Source organism: Olea europaea, chromosome 18 (assembly GCF_002742605.1).
Source record: "Olea europaea var. sylvestris chromosome 18, O_europaea_v1, whole genome shotgun sequence".
NCBI classification, from domain to species: Eukaryota; Viridiplantae; Streptophyta; class Magnoliopsida; order Lamiales; family Oleaceae; genus Olea; species Olea europaea.
The window spans coordinates 9,754,393-9,761,234 of record NC_036254.1 but is presented as its reverse complement, the minus strand read 5'-3'; positions in this window follow the sequence as shown (position 1 = coordinate 9,761,234).

Below are 6,842 nucleotides of genomic sequence, written 5' to 3'. Positions count from 1 at the left end.
CTTCAAAAAGCTCCATATCAACATCCCACTAGCTGATGCACTGTTCCAGATGCCTAGCTACACGAAATTTCTGAAAGATATCATATCAAATAAACACAAACTGGAAAACCATAAGATAGTTATGCTTACGGAAGAATGTAGTGCCAGAATCCAGAATAAGCTTCCACCAAAACTAAAAGATCCAGGGAGTTTTATTGTTCCTTGCAAAATCGGTGAAGTATATTTCAATAAAGCATTTTGTGACCTCGGTGCAAGTATTAATTTAATGCCTTTGTCTGTTTTCAGGAAACTCGGTTTGGGAGAAGCTAAAGCAACCACTGTGACACTTCAGCTGGCTGACAGGTCACTGACACATCCCAGAGGAATAATTGAAGATGTGCTTATCAAGGTTGAGAAGTTCATATTCCTAGCAGATTTTCTTATCTTGGACATGGAAGAGGACAAAGACGTCCCATTGATACTTGGCAGACCATTTCTGGCAACAGGGAGAGCGTTAATTGATGTTCAAAGGGGTCAGTTGATTTTAAGATTGGGAGAGGAGCCGATATCATTCAATGTATTCAAGGCAATGAAACTACCAGCAGAATCTGATAGCTGTTATCAAGTTTACATTATTGACAAGGCAGTATAAGAAACATTCTTACTACACGGTCCATCTGATGCCTCTGAGGCATGTATTGCACAATCCCAATCAGTTCAATCAGAGTCTCTTGAAGTTGAAACATGTGCAAGATTTTTGGAGACCAACCCGCCTTACACCCGAAAGAGGCACTTCGAGGAACTGGGGATGGGAAATACAAAGCCACTACCTTCCATTTGGCAGCCACCAGTTTTGGAACTCAAGCAACTACCGCCACATCTCATATATGCATATTTGGGGGAGTCAGATACACTTCCAGTAATCATTTCGAATATAATCAGTGAGGTGGAGGAAGAAAAATTGCTCAGGGTACTCAGAGAGAACAAGACGGCGATTGGGTGGACAATAGCTGACATTAAAGGAATCAGCCCTTCTCCGTGCATGCATAAGATTTTAATGGAGGAAAATTGCAAGCCAAGTATAGAGGGTCAGAGAAGATTTAATCCGAACATGAAGGAAGTGGTTAGAGCAGATATATTGAAATTACTGGATGTAGGAATTATTTACCCAATTTCAGATAGTGCATGGATTAGCCCAGTTTGTATATAAGACATCACCGGGTTATAAAACTTGAATAAATCTTGAAGTTCTTCGTGCCAATCTTTGTTCTTGCGCTCAAATCCTCTCCAAGAGTTGTTTTTCGACCTCCAATTACGTTCTGGGTGTCTCTGGAATGTTTTTGATATTTATATCCCGTGGAAAATTAGGTTTCCATAGGTATTTCAATCGTATAAGGAAAGAAAAGATTCGCGCTGAAATTGTACCATGCGACCGCATGGTTTTAATCCATGCGGCCGCATGGTTATCCTCGTTTTCCATTTGAATTCCCTGCATCACTTCGTGCGGTCGCACGACATTTCTACCATGTGACCGCATGGTAGAATTAATCTTTCATTTCCTACAAATTGGTCATTTTACTTGAATCTTCCACTTCTTTGCATCTTTTCTTCATTCTTCACATTCAATCATCCCAAAATGTCATCAATTTGTATTTGGAAAACTCAATTTCTTCATTTGGTCATCGGGTCAACTTTTGGGTATTTGCACCTTGGTCCTTGAATTTTCACTTTGTGTCATTTTAGTCATTTTTCGCGTCTTTTCTTATGTATTTCACCATATTCATCGGTGTTACCTACAATTCACAAATGTAATGAAATTAAGTCACAATTCAATTATTTTATTCGTAATTAAGTCATATTTGTGACCTAAATAAGTGTGCAAAAACACACTTATCAAAGTCCCCAAACTTGAACTATTGTTTGTCCTCAAACAAGATAGTGACTAAATTCTGAACAAACATGGCTTAATACCCTACTACGGCTCAAGATTGGACTAAGTGTTTGATTTGATGAAGATATATCAGTGCAAAAAAATGACATCAACCTTCGCCTGTTAAATGTGTACTTGACGTGTGTGTGTGAGTTCGTGCCAACATATTATATTCATGATGGGTTTAAGTCCCAACCCCAAGTGGTCAAATGTATCCTTACTCGCTCGAGAGATACACAACCCCCCAAACTTATTCTTTTCACTTAATTATCCCGGAGTTGTGTTTTAAAATTAGGAGTTTACATAGCTATAGTCCTCACCCTCTCGTAGTTTGGATTAATCTCACTATCACAAGTTTACATTTCAACAAGTGAAGGCTCTCCTAAGTTTGATTACTTCGACACTCAAGATTAAACTAGGTTACTTGTCTCGCCTCAAAGGTATAGTTTCTTCAACCAAATGTCCAAGGGCTTTTCTTCATGTTATTGTCTCTCTTTTATTTTTCTCACTTTTCTCTAATTTTTCTGATTTTTATTATTATTATTATTTTTTTTATTATCATCTTCTCATTTGCTTTCTATATAACCCATGTAACGAGCTTTAGGCCGGTGACTCCCAAACCAGTTGGCTTTAGGGCACCAGGTTTTAAACCCTTGCAGGCTTATTCACTCGAGTTATAAAGGCTCAATGAGATGATTTTCAATTAACCTCTTTCCCTCTTGCTTTCTATATGACCCTTTTAGCGAGCTTTAGGTCGGTGACTCTCAAGCCAGTTGACTTTAGGGTATCAGATTTTGAAATATGCTTACAGGCTTAATTGCTCGAGTCATAAAGGCATGAAAAGAAGTGTATTATTTTCACAAATTTATTTTATGCCCTTATTGTTCTAGATATTTAGTTTCCAAAACTAACCCCTAGTTTAAGATTTTCACCTAATCTTCACCTCACTAGTCTAGGCACTTCGAGGAACTGGGGATGAGAAATACAAAGCCACTACCTTCCATTCAGCAGCCACCAGTTTTGGAACTCAAGAAACTACCGCAACATCTCAGATATGCATATTTGGGGAGTCAAATACACTTCTAGTAATCATTTCGAATACAGTCAGTGAGGTGAAGGAAGAAAAATTACTCAGGGTACTTAGAGAGAACAAGACGACGATTGGGTGGACAATAGCTAACATTAAAGGAATCAGCCCTCCTCTGTGCATGCATAAGATTCTAATGGAGGAAAATTGCAAGCCAAGTATAGAGGGTCAGAGAAGATTAAATCTGAAAATGAAAGAAGTGGTCAGGGCAGAGATATTGAAATTACTGGACGCAGGAATTATTTACCCAATTTCAGATAGTGCATGGATTAGCCCAGTTCAAGTGGTACTGAAAAATGGGGGAATCACAATGGTGAAAAATGAGAAGAATGAATTAATTCCCACCAGAACAGTTACGGGATGGAGAGTTTGCATCGACTATCGTAAACTCAATGCAGCCACATGAAAGGATTATTTTCCCCTTCCATTCATCGATCAGATGTTAGAATAATTGGCTAGACATTCACATTACTGTTTCCTAGATGGATACTTGGGCTATAATCAGATACCTGTCGCACCAGAAGATCAGGAGAAGACCACTTTCACCTGTCCCTATGGTACTTTTGCCTATCGTAGGATGCCGTTTGGTCTTTGTAACACTCCAGCCACATTTCAGAGATGTATGATGGCAACATTCTCCGATATGATTGAAAGGTTTATTGAAGTTTTCATGGACGACTTCTCAGTGTTTGGATCTTCATTCGATGAATGTTTAGAGCACTTGAATTTGGTCTTACAGAGATGCAAGGAGACTAACCTGGATTTAAATTGGGAGAAATGCCACTTTATGGTGCAAGAAGGCATTGTACTCGGGCATCGAATCTCAGCAAAAGAAATTGAGGTGGACAAGGCAAAAATTCAAGTTATTGAGAAGTTACCACCACCTACATCAGTTAAAGGAGTTCGTAGTTTCTTGGGGCATGTGGGGTTCTACAAGAGATTTATAAAAGATTTCTCGAAGGTCACTAAACTGTTATGCAATCTGCTAATGAAAGACGTGACCTTTAAGTTTAATGAAGAATGCCTCACAGCATTCAACACCTTAAAGGAGAAGCTTACGACAGCACGAGTAATTGTGGCACCAGACTGGGAACTCTATTTTGAATTGATGTGTGATGCAAGTGATGACGCCATGTGTGCAATATTAGGACAGCGGAGAAACAAAATCTTTCACGTAATTTACTATGCAAGTAGGACTCTAAATGAAGCACAAATCAATTATGCCACCACTGAAAAGGAGCTATTGGTTGTAGTATATGCATTCGACAAATTCAGGTCATATCTTGTCGGGTCTAAAGTTATAGTCTACACAGATCATGCTACATTGAAGTATCTACTCACAAAGAAGGATGCAAAGCCGAGGTTGATTCGTTGTGTGCTATTGCTGCAAGAATTCGATATCGAGATATGAGACAAGAAGGGCAGTGAGAAAGTAGTAGCGGATCACCTATCCCGATTAGAGCCCGGGGGGACAGATGAATTAGTGGACATCAATGAGATCTTCCCAGATGAGCAGATGTTGAGAGTAGATGAAGCACCTTGGTATGCAGATATTGTCAATTACTTGGCCAGTTCCATCCCACCACCGGACTACTCGAGTCACCAAAGGAAAAAGTTCTTCGCCGAATTGAATTATTATTTTTGGGAGGATCCAATTCTCTATTGGCAAGGGGCTGATCAGATAGTAAGGAGATTCATACCTGAGGAAGAAGTACATGAGATTCTCGAGCACTGCCATTCGTCTGCATACGCGGGGCACTTTGGGACTTCAAAAATAGCTGCAAAGATTCTACAATCAGGGTTCTACTGGCCTACACTATTTAGAGACACATTTGAGTTTGTTAAGAGGTGTGACTGATGTCAACGCACTGGGAATATCTTGCGGAGAAATGAAATGCCACTGAATAACATTTTGGAAGTGGAGATATTTGATGTTTAGGGAATTGACTTTATGGGACCTTTCCCCCCTTCGTTCTCAAATCAGTATATCATGGTAGCAGTGGATTACGTATCAAAATGGGTGGAAGCAATTGCACTGCCAACAAATGACTCAAAGGCAGTAATTGGGTTCTTGAAGAAATACATTTTCACCCGATATGGTACACCACGGGCTATAATCAGCGACGGGGGCAAGCACTTCTGTAATCGCCAGTTTGAGCAGTTATTAAATAAATATGGCGTTAAACACCGCATTACTACACCATATCATCCACAAACCAGCGGGCAAGTTGAGGTATCTAATCGGCAGCTAAAGAGAATACTCGAAGTCACTGTGAATTCATCTAGAAAGGATTGGTCTAAAAAGTTGGACGATGCATTATGGGCTTACAGAACAGCATTCAAGACCCCGACCGGCATGTCTTCATACCGCCTAGTCTTTAGGAAAGCGTGCCATCTGCCACTAGAAATGGAGCATCGGGCATACTGGGCTATGAAACAGTTGAATATGGACTTGAGCGCCGCCGGTGAAAAGTGCCTACTACAACTTAATAAGTTAGATGAGCTTAGAATGGAAGCTTACGAAAATTCAAAACTTTACAAGGAACGAACCAAGAAGTGGTACGACATGCATATTTAGAGGCGAGAGTTTGAAGTGGGGCAGAAAGTGCTATTGTATAACTCGAGACTGAAGCTTTTCCAAGGAAAACTAAGATCAAGATGGTCGGGTCCTTATACTGTCATGAAGGTTCTATCATATGGGGCTATACGAGTGAGCCACGAGACTAAGGAGACCTTTACTGTTAATGGGCAAAGACTGAAACACTACTGGGGCTATGACTTCTCCAACAAAAGTCCACCGTTCAACTCGAGATGCAAGAATGAAGCAACTGCGGAAAAGTCGAGCTATCGACTATAACCTAGCGCTGGGTGGGAGGCAACCCACTGTATCCTTTTTATATAATTTATTATGCTCTCTGCATTAGATTAGAAATTTTTTTTTTCAATTTCATTTTTTGCAATTTTTTTTATGTGATCATCGATCATCCATACATGTTAAAAGAGTCCAAGCACTGTTCACAGAAGTCCTTAAGCATCACACACGAGTCGGGTTGATTGGAGTAGTTTGGGTGATTGGGTGTGAAATTCACGCTTTTCAAGGTAAATTTTGTTTTCTAAATTTTACATGTCAACTTAGCGATGTCAATGGGTCGAGCCGAGCCGGCTCGGCTCGTTACCCTACGAGCTCGGCTCGTGCTCGAGCTCGAGCTCGTTGCCCAACGAGCTCGTGGGCAACGAGCCCGAGCCGAGCTCGGCTCGTCAAAAAAAAGAGCTCGGCTCGGCCCACAAGCTCGTGGCTCGTGGGTGGGGACGAGCCGAGCTCACGAGCTCGAGTTCGAGCTCGGCCCCTGAGCTCGGCTCTCGAGCTCGGCCCGTGAGCTCCTTTTTTAATTTTTAATTTTTATACCCGTTTTCTTTCTAAATATTTTTTAAAAAATACAATTTTGATAAATTTTTATCTTATAAGTATTTTTATTCTGTAAACAATTTATTTAGATAAAGTATGTTTTACTAATAACTTATAAGTTATAATTTATAAGTAATCTTAATTATAATGTATTTTTTTATGATTTTATCTTATAAATAATACTTACTTATAACTTATAAGTTTTTTTTAATTATAATTTAATTTTTTACGTATAAGTTATAAATAATTTTTAGTTAATATATTTTAATATATTTTAATTTTCAAGTTTATTTTGAAGAAAACATATTGATTGAAAATCATTATTTTATAAATGATAAAATTAAATATGATATGAGAAATTGTAAAATGATTTTTCCAAATATTTTTCCTTTTTAAAATAATAAAAATAATAAAATATAAACCCTCCTCCTTTATCCGGG